The 21,067-nt window shown below is 38.5% G+C and overlaps 1 pseudogene; it reads left to right on the top strand.

Moving 5' to 3' along the window:
• Nucleotides 1-109: 109 nt before the first annotated feature.
• LOC141417286 (F-box/LRR-repeat protein 14-like) lies at nucleotides 110-1,732 on the top strand (annotated as a pseudogene).
• Nucleotides 1,733-21,067: the final 19,335 nt, after the last annotated feature.

Here is a 21,067-nt window from a genome sequence, read left to right as displayed (position 1 = left end):
CCTTGCTGGCCTGGGATATAGGACCCAGTAGATGGGATGGAGGGACGCAAGGGCTGGGAGCGCGCCTGAGGCCGGTAGTAATCGGGAGGGACAGAAGACAGGAAGGAAGGATGGACGCACCAGGAGGATGAGCAGTGGCGGTGGCCAGAGCCTCCCTGAAGGCGGGGATGGGCCGGCCATTGGGCCAAGGCGGCAGTCAGGTGGTGCGCTCTTGGTTCCTCCGCAGAGCAGGAGCGACTGGACCCCATCCTCCTCCCCAGGGCGCCATGGAGGGGGAAGGAGGAAGATGGAGACCCACATCTCCTGCTTGCTCTGGGAGCTGCTGGCCATGATCTTCAGCTACCTGGACATCATGGGCAAAGGGCGCGTGGCGCAGGTGTGCACGGCCTGGCGGGACGTCACCTTCCACAAGTCTGTGCACCTTGGGGTGGAGGCCAAGCTGCACCTGCGCCCGGCTAACCCGTCGCTGTTCCTGGCCTGCAGGGCCAGGACTGCAGCTGCATGCAGATTCTGAGCCTCCGTGGAAGCCTCAGCTAGGTGATCCAGGGCATGGCCACATGGAGAGCCTCAACCCCAGCTGCTGTTAATAACTTAACTGAAAACAGGCTTGGCCACGCGTTTGTGCAGGAGATCAGCAACCTGGGCGCCCTCAACCTGAACCTCTGCAAACAGATCACCAGCAGCAGCCTGGGCCACATCGCCCAGTACCTCAATGGCCTGGAGGTATTGGAGCCGCGGGGCTGCAGCAACATCACCAACACCAGCCTTCTGGTCATCTCCTGGAGTCTGCAGTGCCTCAAGAGCCTTTACTCCTCAGCTACAGCCACCTCTCCGACGTGGGCATCAGGCATCTGGGCGGCATGAGGCACAGTGAGGCTGAGGGCTGCCTGGGCCTGGAGCAGCTCACTGCAGGACTGCCAGAAGCTCACGTATCTTTCTCTAAAGCACATCGCCAGGGCTGGAGGGCCTGAGGCTCCTCAACCTCAGCGTCTGTGGGGGCATCTCTGACGCGGGCCTCCTGCACTTGTCGCACATGGGCAGACTGCACAGCCTTTACCTGCGCTCCTGCGACATCATTGACACGGGCATCATGCCCGAGCCTCTCAGGGCTGGATGGGTCCTTCTGCCCCAAGTGGGGGACCAGAGTCTGGCTTACCCAGCCCAGGGGCTGGACAAACTCAAGTCCCTCTGCCTCTGCTCCTGCCCCACAATGACGATGACGTCAACCTCATTGTGGGCAAATAGACGGGCTGCACATGCTAACATTAGCCAGTGTGTGACTATCACTGACAAGGGCCTGGAGCTAACTGCTGAGCACCTGAGCCAGCTCACTGGCATAGACCTGTATGGCTGCACCCAGATCACCAAGCATGCCTGGAACATCACGCAGCTGTCCTGTCTCAAGGTACTCAACTTGGGACTCTGGCAGATGACAGACAATGAGAAGGTCAGAGTCCTCCACAGCAACATTCAAGACCACGGAGTTAAAGAAACCCAGAGACCTTTATCAATTGTACAGTTTGTGAACTTGTATAAACAACAAAGATCCTCTTAAGATGTTTCTATTCTCACAGTAAAAGGTTAAACTGATACTTACATAATAAAAGAGGAAATATGAAGTATGTTTTTGAAAAAAAAAGCCAACCAAACCCTTGTATCTGTGAATTATTTTTGAGGCATTTTGTGTTTGGGTACATGCCAAGGTAGGAGGTGCTGTTTGTACTGACAGGAAAGGAAGCCTGGCCCAGCGCTTGTGCATGCTGTCCTGTGTGGTGTGAGTTTCCTCATGGCTGGACGTTCCTTCTGTGCAAGGTTTACTACTGACTTCCCAAAGTTATGTTTCTAGAAATGTGACTAGCCTGGAGATTTCTATAAATTTTGTTTTAAACTGTCAACATGGAAATTTAACAAACTCAAGAAAATGAAACTTTTTAAAAAACCAAAAAAATTAATAAATTGGGCCTCCATATACTTAAAAATATTGCGATTATACTTTAATATATAAATTCTATGTACTAAAACTACAAGTCAATCAATGGAAGATCTTAAACATGTATATTACAAAGGGCATAATTAAGTAGCTAATATAACATGTTAAAAGACAGTATGACAAAAAAAGGAAAAAATAAGTCAAGGAAAAAGTTTGAGGCCATCCTGGACTACATGGCAAGATCCTGTACCAAAAACGAAAAAAGCAAAACAGAATTTTGGTTTTGAGTGTCCTGCTGTTACTACCTGACACCCTTCAAACTCAAGATCAGAGCACAGTTTTAGATGTCCTCTTGAACATCCAGGTTACTGAGGCATGCCAGCTCTTAACATTTTAGATAACATTCCTAAATATCATTACATTGTCTTCTTAGAAAGCACGAAATGAATTATTGCCACCCTATTAGGAATAATGTGTATCTCTTGCTATGGAAAGATGGACTTCTGCATCCACATGTATGTACAACTGTATTAAAACCTGCAGCATAGAGCAAGATTTGAAATGGGATAGATAGCTTCTTGTGCCGGCTATACGATGGCTTCACACTCTATTCCACAATTACCTTGGGCATTCACCTCCACACAATGCCAGGTGAACACCCAGGTGTAGGCACAACCTGAGCTTTGCTTCTTACCTGCATTTTCCCCTTACCTGCCACAATCATGATTCACTATTTTAAGTATTTTATAATCTGCTATGATGCCCACAAAGTGAAAGAGAGAGGCTCTGAGGTAAGATAGCATAATAGAAGGGTCTTTTGCACTACTCTGCTAGTGAGAAGGGTAAAGGCAAAAAGAAGAAACTATATTCCAAGGAGAGGAATAGAGGAAGTGTTCCTGGAATCAAGAACAAAGTGACAAGAAAGCTAAAGAAGCAGAGAAGCAGAAAGGCAATGCAGAGAAAAGTTGCAAGCAGTGCTAAACCCTAACACCAGGTCCCCAGCAGGGGAAGAGGAATCTGATGCCTACAATGCAGTTGAAGCCCAGAAAATGCAGTTAGTTCCAATGACAAAGGCAAAACAATGGGTCAAATGGTGGCAACAATGCAGAATTTGTGCAAGGTTTAAATCCACTTCATTTAGTCTGAAAATCAACTCCTCCTACAAAACAGTCTAGCTTTGGAGAAGAAATCCATTGCATTGCTCACAGTCTGTTGGAGTGCTAGAACCAAGTGCCATCTTAAGAGAAAAACTATTGTTTGGGAAAGAGCTGCTGTCCCAGGATTGGAAACCATGGAACCATAATTCAGGGTCCCTGAAGTCACCATGCAGCAGTATCCCAGCTGGAGATGGCTGGGGGAGGCAGCCTATGAGAAGCTCAAGCAGCAAAGAGCTCAATCTGTGGAAGGCATTTTTGCCTGCAGTAGTAAGAGGTGGGACCAGGTGCTGGGGTTTGCTGCATGGGTTCAAGTTCTGGTTTCTGATGTTGACACAGGCCAGCCAATTGCCAGGCTCTCACAGTGTTCTCAGTGAATGGAATTTGGAGATCTGTTTCACCCACTCTCCAAGGCATTTGGAGATTCACTGTGTCTTGGACATTACCATGCCCCACCTCACAGGGAGACTGGGGACCTCAGGAGCAGGTGAGTTCCTGCCTGGTCCAAGTGCGACCAAAACTCACCAAGACTGCGTGGGGCTCTGAGTCTAAAAATTGTCTGTGGAACAAACACAGACTTGCATCATATACCAGACCCTTAGCCTCCCATCTGTGGGGAAAGGCAGTGCAGGTCTCAGCCTCCACAAAGCACCAATTTTGTTGTCAGCATTTTCATTGTTGTTATAAAATACCTGAGAAAGCAACTGAAGAGAAGGAGGAATTATTTTGGCTCACAGTTTCAGAGGTTTCTGTCCATCATGGCAGGGAAGGTGGTGGTGCAGAGAGGCTCACAACAGAGCAATAGGAAGCAGAGAGAGAGAATGGTTGTTCTCAGGCTCTTTCCATTTCCTCTTTTATTTTATCTGGGCTCCCAGACTATGGGATGACATCACCACCCACATGCAGGGAAGGTCTTCCCCCCCTTAGTTAAAGGTCTCTGGAATTGTCCTCACAGACACACCAGTAGTGTGCTTTACCAATCCAGGCTCTTCTCAATGCAATCAAGTTTAACAATCACAGGTATCACAACCAGCTACTTTAGTGGAAGCTGAAAGAATTACCACAGGCCTTGGTGTGTGCACTAGCTCTCCCCTCTATACTTGGCAGATTGCAATATTAAAAGTTTCCAGAAGGAAACATCTGCAGTCCAAATATCTTGGCCAGGATGAATTTTTGACTCTTGATTTCTCTATAACCTAATTTTATTTTTTATTCTTTTAAATTTTCATTAGCATATATTAGTTTACAAAGAGGTTTCACAGTGATATTTCTATAAAGACATACAATATATTCTGATTAAATTCACTATATCACTCCCTCTCATCCCCTTCCCCTTCTTAAAATAGTTTCAGCAGGTTTCCTTGTTCTGTTTTCATAAATACATATAAAGTATTTTAACCATGCTCACCTCCCTATACATTTTCCTTTCACCTTCCTCCTCCCACTTGTGCCCATCCCCAAAAAGAACCTGTTTTACATTCCTGCCATTAATTTTTAATGATGACTACATTCCACATATAAGACACATGTGGATTAGTTGCCTTTCTCTGTCTGGCTTGTTTCACTTATCATGAGCCATCCATTTTCCTATAAACAACATAATTTCATGTTTCTTTATGGCTGAGTAATACTGCATTTTGTATATATACTTATACATATATAAGTTTACATATATATGTGTGTATGTATCTCATATTTTCTTTATCAATTCATCAGTTGATGGCACCTAGACTGATAGTACTGTTATAAATATGGATGTACAGGTACCTCAACTAGAAGTTGACTTGTATTCCTTCAGATATATGCCCAGGAGTGGTACAGCAGGATATGAAGGTTCTATCAGTAGTTTTTGAGGAACTTCCATACTTGTTTCCATAGCAGCTACACTAATTATATTCCCACCAACTGGGTGTATAAGTCATCCTTTTCTCCCACTCCTTTCTAGCATTTGTTGTTTGTTTTCTTCTTTGTTGGTAACTTGGTATTTCTCCCTTACAACTTTCAATGTCCTTTCCTTGTTCTCTAAACTTAGTGTTTTAACTATAATATGACCTTGGGAGGTTCTAGTCTGGTCTTACCTGTAGTCCTAAAGGTCTCCCATACCTGGATAGGCATGTCAATCTCAAAATTTAGGAAGTTTTCTTTTTTCCCCTTTATTGATGTGCTGTGTGGGGGTACATTGTGGGATTTACAAAGGTTCTTACAATTGACTATGCTTCCTAGGCCTTTTGCTTATACCTCTTCTTCTTCATTGTCCATGATTTATTGCTTTGGTCTTTTATTACAGACCCAGAGCCCTTGCATTTTCTGATCACACTTCTTCATTCTTTTTTCTTTATCTAGTTTTTCTGTTATATCTATAATATCTTTGATCTGGTCTAGTCTGCTGGAGAGGCTTTCAGTTGAACTTTTACTTGACTTATATAGCTTTTCATCTATAGTAGCTTGAGTTTTTTCAGGATGTCTATATCATTATTGAATTCCTCTTTAATGTCTTGCATTGATTTCCTTATTTCATTTGCTTTTTTATTTATGTCCTCTTTGAATTTTTTAGTTGTTCATTTGTATTCTCTTTGATTCTACTGAGGTATTTATACATGTCCTCTTTCACCCCTTGATCATTTTTATCATCATTGTTTTGAGCTCATTATTTGAGATTTCATCCAATTTTATAATTCAGATCTTTTGTTGTGTGATTATTAACATTCTGAAGACTCATATTATTTTGCTTTTTCATTTTTCTTGTGTTTCTGCTTTGAATTTTGCTCATCTGATTGGTGGCTTTTAGTCACCTAAAGTCTTTCTTTATGTTCTGTTAAGACTGGGTAGTAGTAGAGTTAATGTGCTGTTTTTCATCACTGGTCTGGCGCAATAACTCTTCAAGAACAAATTCCCTAATTCAATACCAAACCAAATAATTACATGAAGTAAAAAACCATTGGTGACATCTTCTATACCAGCAATCATGTTATGTAATGAAAGATAATGGCATTCTTATATTGTCTGGTAGAGAGTTAGTAAAAAAATATTTGTGTGGGAGTTTAAATTAGGTAGTAAAAGTAATGGAGGTGAAATAAGGAAAAAGGAAGTTGGGGAGCAGGGGATGAAGGGTGTGGGCTGAAGACAAACAAAATATTAGTGTGCAGGAATATAGTTAAATTATGTTGAAAGACATTATAGTCAGGAATTGCAATGGGATAGAAAATGTAGTGATTTGAAAAATGAGGTAGAATTAACCACCAACAGAAAAATTCGTAAAAGGAGAAACAGAAAAAAAAATCAGTTTTTTATCCTTGTTGAAGAGAAAAGTGTGTGCCTGTTAGGGTCTGTCAGTACAAGGTATGTTCTCCTCCAGTCTCTGTTCTTCAGCTTTCTGTCTGCAGTTCGCCTGTAGTGTTTATTCATTGATCTCATCTGGGCCACAGACTGCCTGGGATTCCCTCTGAGTGCAGCCTGGAGGTGATGTTTCATGGCCAGTTAAGGATTTGAACAAGGGGCAGCTGCTGGACTGGAGCAGTGTAATCCAGTGGAGAAGCAACAATTCCCAGGAGTTAGGCTGCTCTGCTGGTGTTTATTGGGGAGGTTTCAGGCATGTGAAGTAGTGCCTAGACATGGGCGGAGGGGTCTCTGAGCACAGCTAGTAGGTCATGGAACACTTTGCCACTTTCAAAGGTTGTATTTTGTTCTGAACATTAGAGTCAGTTGCAGCTCTGGCTTGTCTTCTGTGAGATTTTCTCTTTTCCACCTAAGTCTCCAGTTTAATGTTTCATTTACAAAATAATGTATGAATAGTTTCTGTAACTTGTATGTATACACATACCTGCTGGGTTGGGTGATGGGATTGTGACCATAGCCAGCTGACTTTCTCATTCCAGTGACTGCCTTTTTAGGTCACCCCCTACCTTTGTTTAAGGTGGGAGACCCAAGCATTGAGTGGCTTCAACTGCCCTCCAAACCAGAGCCAGATGTAGAAGTCCCTGACTCTCATAGGCTGCTGTATTCATGTACACATACTGAGCTGAGTGGGGCACTTAGGGGCATAGATGGTTAGAGTAGAGTCCTACCATCTTGCCCACTCCCTCAGCAGCTTTTGATTGGATCAATGTTGCTGGTCAGCCTCTGACCAGTGGCCAGGGAAAGGCTTGGTAACCTATGCTTGGCCCTCAATGCAGTTATTTTGGTCAAAGGGTGGCACAAGCAGGTGACATTTATCAGAAACAAATTAAAACAAATTTAGAAAGAAAAAAGCAAAAACAAACCAGACTAGCATGGTTAAGGAATGGAACAGATCCAGACCACTTGCAAGAAGCAGTTCTGGGCTCCTCCAAGGAAAGTTTTCTGTTTGTTTGTTTTATAAATCTAACGATCAATATTTTTTTTAGCCACTAGTTGTCTAGTCTTTTACTGGTGCCCTTCTATCCCTATACCCATGTACGTGAGACTTAGTACTGGTTCATGGACACACAGGAATGTGGTGTGTATGTGTGTGTGCAATATGCCATCTTTTCTAGCACTTTGATTATTCTTTAGTTGGATTTTGTTTACCTAGTTCTCTTTTCTCTTTCTCATTTTCTTATACATATAACAATAGCTGATTTCAAAATATACTATAGGGCCATAGGAACAAAAACAGTATGAAACTGGCATAAAAATATCCAAGTCCACAAATGGAATAGAATAAAGGAAACCACAAAAAAGCTACTCATCAATAGCTATGTGATTACTGAAAAACATACCAAAAACATACTTTGGAAAAAAAAGATGGCCTTTTTGATAAATGCTGCTGGGAAAAGTGGAAATCCACTCATAGAAGATTGAAAGTAGATCCATATGTCTCACCCTGTACAAAAATCACACTCATAATTGATCAAGAACCCTAGAGCAAGATCTGAAACTCTGAAACTACTAGAGGAAATACATTTTCAAGACATTGCTACAGGCAATGATTGTATGATTAGTATTGTATTTACAATAGCTTTATAAATAAAAGCAAGAATTGACATATGGGACATCAAATTAAAAAGCTTCTGTACAATAAGGGAAGCAATCAACAGAGCAAAGAGATAGCTGACACAGTAGAAGAAAATATTTGCCAGTCATTCATCAGACATAGGACTAATATCCAGAATGTACAAACAAAATTCTAATGCCAGAAGAACAACTAATCCAGCCAGAAATGGAAGTGTACTCCCAGTACTCAGGAGGCAGAGTCAGAAGAATGGTATGTTTATGTCCAGTCTGGGTTACATAGTGAGTTCTAGGCCAGCCTAGGGACATAATATGATCCTGTCACAGAATAAAAAAACACAGCAACAAAAGTAATTTAATCAATAAGTAGCTAAATTATCTAAAAAGGCACTTCTCATATGAACAAGTATAAATGGACAATATAACCATAAATCATATAATCATCTCTACAGTGATGTTAACTTTGCAAAAGCCCTAGTCTAGGTTGATGTCTCCTATGTGTATATAGGATAAGATGAATTTAATGAAAAATAGATCTCATTCACAAATGGACACCTTTAACAATTCTATCCAACACCTTGTTTTACATTACAACTTGGGGCCTAACCCCGGCTAGGCAGTCATACTACCACTTGAGCCACTCTGCTAGCTATTTTAGTGTTGACTAGTTTTGAAATAGGGTAGCAATTTATGTTCAGGCCAGCCTGGACCGAAATCCTCCTATTTGTGCTCCTGGTGCTCAGGAGTTGAGACCATAGCAAATCCTCATCTCAAAAACCGGAGTTTCAAAAAATCTCACTAAGATAGAGATGTCAACAACGAAACCTTGTAGCTCAATTCCTAACCCATTCCCTTTTATGAGGGTATATGTTACTGTCTTATATTTTCTCACTTCATACCACTTGTATTAAAATTTGAATATCTCTAATTAAAGTATTCTAATACTACAATCCACATGGGAGAGTAGCCATCATCAATGCAACTTCCAAATTTTCACTAACTTAGGAAAATCTCTTCCAATAGATAAAGAATGATGCTCCTTGAATTCTACTTTACAAATTTGTTTTGTGTATCTCATCCACACTCAATGAGAAAATGTGTGGCTAATTTCCTGACTTCTCAACTTGGCATATACAGTCACTTAAAATCATCATTACCAACCACCTGCTTTACCTTTCATTTGCATGAAGCCTCTTGGTAGCATCTAATGTGTCCCAGATACAGTTGGTGTCTTTAGCATACTCAACTATGTTAAATGCTGCTAACAGAACTAGTAAAACTTTAAAGAGTAGAAATGTGTTCATTGGAATAAGAAGGACAGTGGTTCTCCTGACATCAGCAAAATAGCAAGGTATGATGGGACTAAAGTCTCATTGAATATATTATGGAGAGAATGAGAAGTGAAGAAATAAAAAAAGTGACATGATGAAACTCTCAAAATAGTCTGCTCTGAAGGACTAAGGTAAGAGACATCTCTTTTCTTGTGATAAAAGATATTAGATAATGTTTGGTGCTACAGGATCAGTAAGTGAAAGAATAGTGTAGTGGGAATTCAAGAAGAAGACAGCTAAGAGGATGGGGGATGATATGAAGGTTGGGATGTTTAAAATGGACATTTCAATTTCATAATTGCTGATGGTAGCAAGCAATTGGTATGACCACAGGAAACATGGCTCAGATGTAATGAGGGAAAAGGACTGTGGGCTTGCAGGTCCAAAATTCTACATAGATCATCTTCATAAATTTTGAAGAACCCAAAAACAGTGATAGGAACAGGATAGAAAGTAACCCAAGAGGTAAAGGAACCAATGAATTTGTGTATCAGGGAGATAGTGTTCTATTGAAGGGAGTCAACGGGGAAGTCAGTGGATAAGAAACTGATGGCCTGAATTTCACATATGCCAGATTCTCAAAGAAAGAGAAGGAAACAGTTCAAGGACAATCAGTAAATAGAGAAAGCACCACGACCTCTTGTCCCGGTTATGCAGGTAAGTGACAATTCCCTCTCCTCCAGAGGGCTGTGCAGAGGTAGTATCACGAGATGATAGTGACATTTCAGTCCGGGCTAACAAGCAGGTATAGAGGGAAGTGAGAACAGACTGAGGATATGAAGCAGTGACTTGTGAGATGATAAGCTCTGAGAGACACAGAAGAAAACAGGAATCTGTGAAATGGATAAAAACCACTTCTGAAGTGTGACCTGTTTATAATCTTTCCTGTGTTTTCTTCTGCAGTACACCAAAAGATTATCAAAAAGAAAAATTTCCAGAAGAAATTTTCAATAACATTCTACACAGCAGCATTTCAGTGCAAGTGTCAGAGTTGTTGGACTCCTGAGTCAGGAAAAGAGAAAATTATATTATCTGATTAATCATGATTCAATTTTTTCTGTGCTGCAGATCAAACCCAGGGCCTCGTGAATCCTAGGAAAGTGCTCTACCACTGAACCACACTGGTACCCTGATTGAAATTTTTGTATGCAACTATACTTCTCAAAATTATACTTGTTTTTAATAAAAAGTAATATATACACCAGATAAAGTCCAGAAAGTACGAGTAGTTACTCTGAATACAAGTCTAATATTAAAATTGGAATTTATTACTTCTACAACATGCAAGGCATTGTGCTAACATTTTTCTCCTAGTGTAAATCTTTACCATGTTGTCCTCATTGTAACATGAAGCCATTGGTTATTTAATTGACAACCATAAAAATTAAACATGGTTATCAGTTCTTTCTGCTTAACATAGGCTTCTAACTTGTTCATCTTGTTAACTAAATGTTGCAGGTCAATCAAAGAAACACAAAATGACTCTCTAGAAAGATACTATAATATTGGAAAAGATGAGAGATTAAATGAAGTCTTGAAAACTCATCACTCAAATAGAATACATTGACATACGGATTTCATAGTGCTACTAAATCCATTCACAGTGGAAGAAAACTGACAAGAATGACACAGAGATGGGTCTTTCAAAAGATAATCATTTTCGTATCACAGCAGTCTCTTGGAAAAACTGATGAAGCATTGGAATATTTTTACAAAAAGAAATCTTTTAAAATTCGATGAAATCAAACAAGAAATGAGGAATATCATAGTTTTATCATGCAATTTTGTCACAAAATTTATAACCCACACTCCAAAACCAAAACCCTAAAATTTGATTCACTCTTTTTGAGGTTCAAATTCTTACTTAAAATTATAATCTGAATTTTGTTTATATGATGTAAATAAAACTAATAACATAAATATTCATTTTTCCAAAATAAAATACCAAACTCTCCCCCTCTTTCATTTCATGCAAATTTGTTCCATTGTTTAAGATGGTTAATTTTCAGTGGTTTATTCCAGAATCACTTACACTAAGATAACAGGGACAGTCTACAAGTCAATTCCACCTCAAGTAGTAATTATTTTATATCTACAAAATTACCTAGTACAGAGAAACAGTCTTATCACCAGTCTCTAGAAGATTTAAGCTCAAGAAATAACAAGAGAGCATGAATTAAAATCATACACTTTCAGCCATAGATCCAATAAATGTAAGCAGAGAGGTGATTTTAAAGCAGTCTTCCAGCATCATAGCTCTCTATGTAAAAAAAAAAAAAAGGTAAACAAGAAGTGTCAAAATTCTACTCTGTTTCTCTTTTAAAAAATAATAATTATCTGGAACGTAATTTTCCCAGCATCTGTAATATTAATAATTCCTCCTCATCTTTTATTATATTTTTTTCAAGTTTGGGAGACTAATTCCAAATAGACGTATCAAAAATAAAACTGAAGTACTAAAGAATGTAATATCCCCTTATCAAAATACTTCCATATGAACCCAAAAGTTACAGTTATTATGATACCATCAATCCACCAAGAAGCAGGCTGAAACTGAGAATGGTCCTATTCTATGAAACAGATCAGCTGCTAATCAACTTCCTGACCAAAGCATACTAAGCACTACCATCAATTACCTTCAATACAATATCTAGGGAAGTGTTCTGAATATTAGTTAAGATGTATGACAGAGATTTAATAAATTATTCCAATAAAAGGCATCACTTCAAAAATGAAAAATTTTGAACACAAACCATCGATCTATACCACCATTACTATACAAATGCTGTCAACATCCTAACTTCTATAATCAACTTACTGTTTGTTAAAGAACAAGCAGAAAAAGAAAACACTTACTCCAAAGAATTGGTTGCATTTTCCTCTGAGCTGCCAATATTATGATCTAAATTTGTCAATGCAGGTAAGTCAAACAATCCTCATTTTTTAGTTCTGTACAATGGGAGTAATAACCTCACCAAACTGATATGGTTTGAATATTGTTCTTACCCCAGAAGACATGTGTGGAGACTTGGTCCCTAGTATGGTGGTGCTGAGGTGGTAGAACATTTAAGAGGTAAAGAATAAGTTGGGCATTTTGGTGCACACAGTCCTCCCAAGCTACTAGGAGGTTGAGATGGAAAGTATCACAGTTCCAGGCCAGCATGGGCAAAAATGTATGCAAGAGCTCATCTCAACTGAAAAATCCTGGACGTGGTGTTGCACATCTGTCGTCCCAACAACCATCAGGAAGCTTAAAATAAGAGCATCAAAGTTCAGGCCAGCCTGGGGAAAAGTGAGACCATATCTCTAAAACAAGCACAATGAAGAGAGAGGAAATCATAACTTAAGCAGTACAACATTTGCCTAGCAACTGCAGAACCCTCAGTTCAAATTCAAGTACACCCCCACATACACATGAAAAGAGGTCAAAATATTAAAAGTTAACTAGGTAATGGGTCATCATGCTGAGAAGGTACTCATGCATGTTTCTTGGGTCTGGATTATTTCCCATGAGAAAATGATATTACAAAGCAGTTGCAACTGCCCCTGAATTTCTCTTCCATGGGGACCATATCACTTAACCTATTCTTCATGCACTTCCATCATTTTGATGCCATCCACCATTGAGGTAGTTGTGAGAGCTGAGCAGATGCCTGTGATATGCTCTGGAACCTCCAGAACTTTGAGCTTAAAAATCTCTTTTCTTTATAGAGTACTCAGCTTCAGATATATTGTTAGATTATATACAATGGAGGATGTGTATTTCCCTAAAGGGAAAGTGGATAATTGGCAACAATGACCTCTGCCCTCCACTAAGCAAAATTACTCAAGAGGTATTAGTGGACACTTGGATTTGGGTTTTGAATCTTGAATGGGGTATGGTGGGGGTAGCAAAATTGTTAGAACCTGCTCATCACAGCTGAGGTACTGGTAAGACTGCCAAACAATTCAGGTGCCTTAACACCCTTTCCAAATCTGACACTGTAGTTATTCTACTGATTCTGTGAGCCACCCAGCACTGTTTAAGTTATTTTTTTCTTTTAGCTCCCATTGCAATGAACCACACAACCTTAAGTAATACAGCACCATCAGTAGAGGAGCACATATATTGAACAAATGAGGGGAACATCTCAAGGATAAGAATAAACTGCTGAAGCAGTTTCAAAATATTACCTCATATTTGCAGAACATTTTTACAGTATTCAAAGCACTTAACTTAATTTGTACACAGTACTACTATACACTATACATAAGATGTCTGACATTTCCCATAAACAAAGAGTAAGAGTGCAGACTAAAAACCAAGTCTCCTCAAAAGTTATTCTGTGTTTCACAATGTCATATGGTTTGAGGACAGTAAATTTTAATTGTTTATCCAAATTCTACAAATAGGATGTAAATAATATTTTGGTAGCAAAAAATTCAAGAATGACAAGTTACCTATGAGAATTTATTGTAAAAACAAAACCTTCATTTGATTAATGGGAAAAAAGAAACTTGCATGGGAGAATTTCCACCTAAAACTAAAATAGTGAACATTCAAAGTGTGTTGGACTTTGATGCCATTCAAGAGAATTTCAGTTTTTGACACAAAGGAGTCATCATTCAGGTACTCCTGAAAGGGTGGCAGGAGCTTGTGGAAGGAGCTTGACAGGGAGGTATTTTCTAACATTCACCTAAGACTTCTCTCCTCAAAAACTCTGTAAAGAATTCTGGCTTCTGTGACCATGATACCACCTACATCTGTTAGGCCTTATCCTAACCTCTCAAGAGCCATTCACATATTCGCTAAGCTACTTTCCAAGCTGCGCAACAATTCTTTAGCAAGTCAGAAAGATCACTTTAACTCATTTCTGTTTCCTCTCAGGGCCTGGATTAATTCTGTTGACTCTGTGAGCCTACAGAATCCTACCAGACTAGTAGTCTATCTTAAACTCCCCAGAAGAAACTCATAGCTCCCCTTTCTCCATAGTGGTGGGTTGGTATGGAAAATCAGGCTCTAATGATATTTCCAGACTGCAAAATGAGCCCTGCTGTAAGTTGCATGCCCCCCAGTCCCCAAAACTCCCAACTCTCTGTATGGCTTTGTCTCAGGCATTAGTGTTCAAAAATCTACTCAAGTGGAACTGGTGTTGCCACCCTTCTTGGAACTAGCTATTCATATTTCCTGCCCTGTTCCTGCAGGAGTCTTAGTTCTTTCTGATTCCCTTAATACTCCAGAGAATTCCTTAAACTCCACTACATTTCTTCAGCTTTGATGCTCTATTTTTCTCTTATACTCAATATTATAAAACCAAGGCTGGTGTGCTATTTAGCTTTCTGTAACAATAACACATACCTGAGATTATTCAATTTACAAGGAGGAAATGTTTACTTTGGCTCATATTTTCAGATTTAAGTCCATGGTTGCTTGGCCATATTGCTTTGGACCTGTGATGGTATGTCACAGTAGAAACATGTGGCAGAGGAGGTTGCTCATCTTGTGACAGCTAGAAAGTAAGAAAGAGAAACAGAAAGGGAAACAGAGACCCAATAATCCCTTCATGGACACATTCTCAATGACTTAACTTCTTTCCACTAGGTCCTACCTTGTAAAGGTTCCAACATCTCCTAGTAGCACCATAGGCTGGGAAACAAGCCTATCAAACATGGACCTATGGAGAACATAGTGACCTATTAAAGATGCAAATTATAGAAAAGTTGAGGATGCCTCAACTTTAAGTGCATACAGCCTCATGTGACATAGCACAAACCATATCTATTCTCCCTTTGCATAGCTGGTGCCTACCGTGCAATCAATATCAGTAGTTCTTAAGGAATCTCTCTTTTCAGCAGTAGACTCAATTTTTAGAATATACAAGAGAAGAAAATGAAATTATGACTGAATCTATTTCCCTACAGTACTGAAAACAGTCTCTAGGGTTGTTGTTTTAGTAAAAGACCTCACAGATTTCACTACCAAATGCTGCAATTAGAAGAGAGTTTGATTTTTCTTAAAATGTTTGAGTGACAACAGAATTGCAAAGCAAATTTTACTAAATTCTTCTCATCCCAGCAGGACAACCACTCCCCAAAAAGAGGAATTATCAACATGAATCAACTATAAAACAAACAACCATTCTCACTCAATTGAAGAGGTGGAATTCATGCCAAAATGGGATGTCACCCTGGACATTTGAAATGGCTGATTACAGACAAAGTGGAAGCGAAGTGAAAACCAGTTAGCATTTTTAAAAGCATAGCATAGGGTAGACAAATAAAAGAATTCCTTCAGATCAATGTTTGCATATCTGACTGCATGTAATTATAGGTCTAAATGAAAACCAGCTCATTGAAGGTAAGAAACAAATTAGTCAACTACAAATACCTAAAGATAAAAGCAACTCACTTGGATTTATGTAATAGAGAATTTGACTGGGAATATTTTCAATTTTGTTTACATTTATAATTATTTTAATTGCTTACTTTATAACATGAAAAAATTGCACCAGCTTGAACCTCATACTCATTTAAATGAAGACAATTTACGTACAAAATTTCATTTTTACAGCAGTAAGGTAACATAAGACTTCAACCCCACTAAATAACTGGGATTTAAAGTTACTGTGACTGATAATATCTTACAAATTGTGAGCCACACTTTTCATTTGCTTTATTTCCTTCTTTTCTTTGTAAAAATGCAGATCATTCCTTGCTAGTCCTTGAGGTATTTGCCTGTGGTCCTGGCACTTAAGAGGCTGAGCCAGGAGGATGGCATGTTCCAGGCCAGTCTGGGTTACACAGTAAGATCATGTCTCAAGAAAAAAAACTTCATTTACTGACTCATGAAACCATAAGATTTTTCATCTTAAATAGACTTTAAAACTGAATCATATAGTTCCCTTCATTTTAGAAATGAAGAAATCAAATGGAGAGAATAGGTAAAATTAAAATGAAATTCAACATAGAACCACTGATTTGAAGTCTGAAAATATTATCACAGCACACATATTGAACCTCACTCTTACTCTTTTTCCTCTTGAGGAAAAATACCATAGTTAAGACAGGACAAAGGGAAATTCATGATGCACAAAATCTGAAATACCAAAGCTTAGAGAGCATACAGTGTCTATTGGCTCCATCACAAACTTCTCAGGTTGAGATTAAGTCAAGTGCCACCTTTAAGTTAGGTTAAAATAATAATGAAAGTCAGCACTTCTCAGAATTAATTAAAGTCCTTTAGAAATGACTAAGAAAATGGCCATTTGTTCCATCCAATGAAAGTAATTCCATTCATAGCATGAAAGATTAAGAACTATTTTAAACTGAATAGTTGTCTATTGAGCTCAACTTAAGAGAATGTACCTCCCAACCATCAATGTGAGACTGCTATTCCTCTAAAACTGTTAACTTTTCATCTGCCTTTTGCCCTCATTTGTTAGAGCTGACAGTTTTATGGCATGGAGAGCTTCTAACACTGCTGCATAGTCACTGTGCCTAGGTGGAGTTCCTTTCAGCAGCTTCTCTTTAAACACAAAAAGCAAATTGCCTTTCATCTTGTTTCCTGGGACAGCAGGCTCAAACTGACCAGGAAATGAAAACTACAGAGATCATGAAAGCCATTTACCCAAGTGACATCACAAACACCACTAAGATGAAGAGCAAAAGCAGAAGTCCAAATCAACAAGTAAGTATTACCCCGATGCACACTTGCAGTCACTTTAATTTGTCCCACAAGCTTATTTGTTTTGAACAATACAGTTAGGTTTGTTCTTCTTAAATCATCAAATTTGTCACCTGAAGAATGTACACTTTTTTGTAAGTTTGACTTTTGTTGTAATAAAAGCACATTGGTATATGTTAATTTCATTTCCCTAGAGTCTTTAACAGAATAAATTCTCAAATAAATATATGCCATAATTTAACAAATAAACTTAAATTCCTATTTCTAACATCTTTTGGAGAAACCAGAAAGGTCACAAATAAAACCAGATTTTGTATATTTATTATACTCCAGTAAAATAATTAATTTGTAGATGTTGCAAAACTCTATGATTAAAATAGGAATTTTTGCTGTTTTTACCAATTCCTCAGGTTTATTCTCTGTGATGAAGCACCATCTACCCAATAACTTCCTTTGTTATTTTTGATGTTTAGCGATTTGGGAGGCTTTTTATTTACAATTTTCCTTTAGGATGTCAAAACTAGGAAATTTTTAATATTTTCAGTGTGTTAAAAAGGTATTTTTAGCTCTGGTTTAGAACAACAAAATTCATCATCTTCATCCACATTGCTCTTTAGTCATTTGTTTCTTTATGAGAGTTGCCATAATCATGGAGCTAACACAATTATGGAAGCCCTGAGGTATAACTTCAAAGCTTTTTCTTAATTGTCAACATGCAGTGGGGAAGCCAGTAGTTCTTACACTCTCTCCTGATCTCTTATCATTGAAAATTTTGTCATAAACTTTGACACTTCATTTTATATGTTCACACTCCTCTCCTGGAAAGCTAACACCAGAATACACATCACATTACTACCAAGAAGAGATTGACAGAATTTGCTGGATCACAAATCTATAGAGACATATTGTGGCTTCTTCAGAAATTCCAAGGAGTAAAGCATTTTTAAAATTATTCAGCGTGGTAATCTCAATCTGCCAGCCATGCTATGAATCCCCTGGAATGATACCCAGTTGGTGTCTGTAGAGGAGATACATGAATTTAGGTCATGTGAAATGGTAAGAGAAAAAGAATATCCTGGAAGTTAAACACTCTGAACCTTGTCAACAGAATAATTTTAAATCTGATAAGTAAGACCTAATGTATCTTTTCTTAACATTGCAGCCTGATATCTTCAATATTTTTCTAGGAATAAATAAAACTTGAATGCCAGAACATTTTCTCAAGGATGTATCTACTATATATAAGTAAATAGCTTTTGATGTATCTGCATGAAAATAATCTTCCCCAAAGAAAAGGATGTCATCTCTCTATTCCTTAAAGGGTCTCTGAACTCATCTTCTTCTTGTAGGACAAGGATGTGTCTATAATGTTATTTTATGGAAAGACCAGTTCAAATATCTGAGACTATTCATAACCAGAAATGAGCAATATAGCGTAGTCACTTTGTCATGACCTATTCTTAATATTCCACCCCCGCTTACTCTTAGAATAAGTAAATCCCCTGGGATTGCAAAAACAGTTTGGGAATGAGTAGAGTCTACATGAAAACTAGACTTTGACATCAGTGGGGATTCTCAGAAAGGAACAGTCAAGTACTCCCTATCCTCAAAAGACCATTCTGACAAAACATCACACACAACTGATGACCACCTCTTTAGCTTCTCTATATGGCTTCCCTTGGCTTAGCCAAGCAACTTCAGGCTTTCTTTTTAGTAAGAATTCTTCTCTAGTTCATGGTCCCCTTTTCCTATTGGCCTCAGCGGAGAAAAGGTTAGATCAAAAAAAAAAAAAAAAAAGAAAAAGAATTAACCTAGAAGGTAACACACACGGACAGGAAATTAATGTGAGTTAACTCCCTGTAGAGCTATCCTTATCTCAACCAGCAAAAACACTTGTTCCTTCCTATTATTGCTTATACTCTCTCAACAAAATTAGAGATAAGGGCAAAATAGTTTCTGCTGGGTATTGAGGGGATGGGGGGAGAGGGAGGCGACGGAGTGGGTGGTAAGGGAGGGGGTGGGAGCAGGGGGGAGAAATGACCCAAGCCTTCTATGCACATATGAGTAATAAAACAATAAAAAAAAGAATTCTTCTCAAAGAAACTTTACACAGATAACCAATTTATACATGTGACAAGAGTTGTACTAAATATGTACTTCTAGTTCAAATCCTAATATGTATATCTTAAAAATTAAATCAATAAAAACAAGTTAATATGTCAAAAATATTTTGTAGTATTCTAATTCAGGTGCTAAATAGTAATTAATATATTAAAATAAACCAGAATCAAACAGATATGAATAATAAAGCTATCATGTATGGAGTACACACAATGCTAACTGATTTATATACAATAGGTAAATTAGTTGTTGTTATAAATATACACACTTAGAAAGATGTAAATGTGCATTCAATCACATTTCATGCATATATACATTATTTTCTGTATATGCGATAATTTCATTATCATCATTATCATCTCTGTTTCATAAATGAAAAACCAAGGCATTAAAGGCTTATTGGGATTAGAGAGCTAGTAATAAGAACACTTGGTATTTGAACTCAGGCTCAATGAGCTCCCAAATTGCCTATTCTGATATCATGGTTCCAAAAATGTACGTTCCCAAATTTTTCCCCAATAATTATACTCTGCTCTTTCTTTTAAAGGATGTTAGACTCCTTAAAAGAAAATTCTTTTTAAAAACCATGAGTAAAATATACAGGTACAAAGAAGAAACTACTTTTAAAAAGAGAGGGTACTTGCATATCTTTTGTGTTGCTGTTACTAAATGTCCTGCCAGGGGAACATCTGTGTTCTTTCACCCTCCAAGCAGCATGCAGTTCTGGAGTGAAAATAAACATAATCACATAGATAAGTGGATGGATAGGTAGCTAATAGATAGATAGATAGATAGATAAATAGATGATAGATAGATAGATGATAGACAGATAATAGATAGATTTTATTTAAACAATAAAATATGTGCTTTAAAAAGCTATGTTGTTGCTACCAACCTTCACCAAAAATGTTGGGCAGCCAGTGACAAAGAAGGAGGTCAGATAGGACCTTCACAGAAGCAACATATATGGAAAACTCTCAAAACGAGCAATCACAATGAAGTGAAACTGAAACTGCTTCCTCTGGCCCTAAAGTGGTGGTCAGAGAAAAGTGGCTCATACATAAATCCTTCATTCTCCAAAAAATCAATGCAAAGAAACAGCCTTGAAACTTACCAGAATCTTATTTCTACAATGCCTATCAGACTGACAGCCCAAGGAGTATTTAGGCAGGAGAGTGTTTCTCAAGTGTCAAACAGATAAGTTACCCTTTTCTACCACTATTTTAAAATATTGTTCTAGATTCATTGAGAGGAGAGGCTGAACACTGGGCAGGAAAGAATGCAAAGGAAGTCTGATGGTACAAAAACAGTCCTACACAGTTCTGAGCACCAGGAGCTCAGCCTCAATTACTGTTTGTATGTCTGCAACACCAAAGCCATAAAGGTGACTTCACCCAGACACCTCAAAAGGCTGAGTAGCAAATTCATGTTCTTATCAAGCATGCTCTATGGGAGTTCCAATCCCTATGCATTCCCTTCTTCCAAGCTATGTGTGGCATTTTCCCCCAGAGAAATCCTTAAAAGTACAATTGTCTATTTCTCATACTCAGGACCTCAAGCGCTCAATATGTGTTAGCACAACTCATGGCCACCCCTTTAACTAGCTCTGGCCTGGAAGCTCATCAAAGAAAACATGTAGAGTTCTCCTGCATTTTTGTTTCCTTGCACTGGTTAGATTGTGAACTCTCATCATGACAGCAGAGGTCAACCAGCACTTTAGACTGGCTCTGTCCTTATGTACACAAAAAGAATATGTTTCCCAAAAATGCCTTCCAGAGCCTTCATAAATCCAAAAAACTTATAAAGGTGGTAGAATAACCAAGGACCTGAGATAATACTGTCATTATCCCAAACCTGGAAATGCTTGCATGATTTTCAAAGGATGATTGTTATTATCCCT

This window comes from Castor canadensis, chromosome 15 (assembly GCF_047511655.1).
Source record: "Castor canadensis chromosome 15, mCasCan1.hap1v2, whole genome shotgun sequence".
NCBI lineage: Eukaryota > Metazoa > Chordata > Mammalia > Rodentia > Castoridae > Castor > Castor canadensis.
This window is presented reverse-complemented; position numbering and strand designations above follow the sequence as displayed.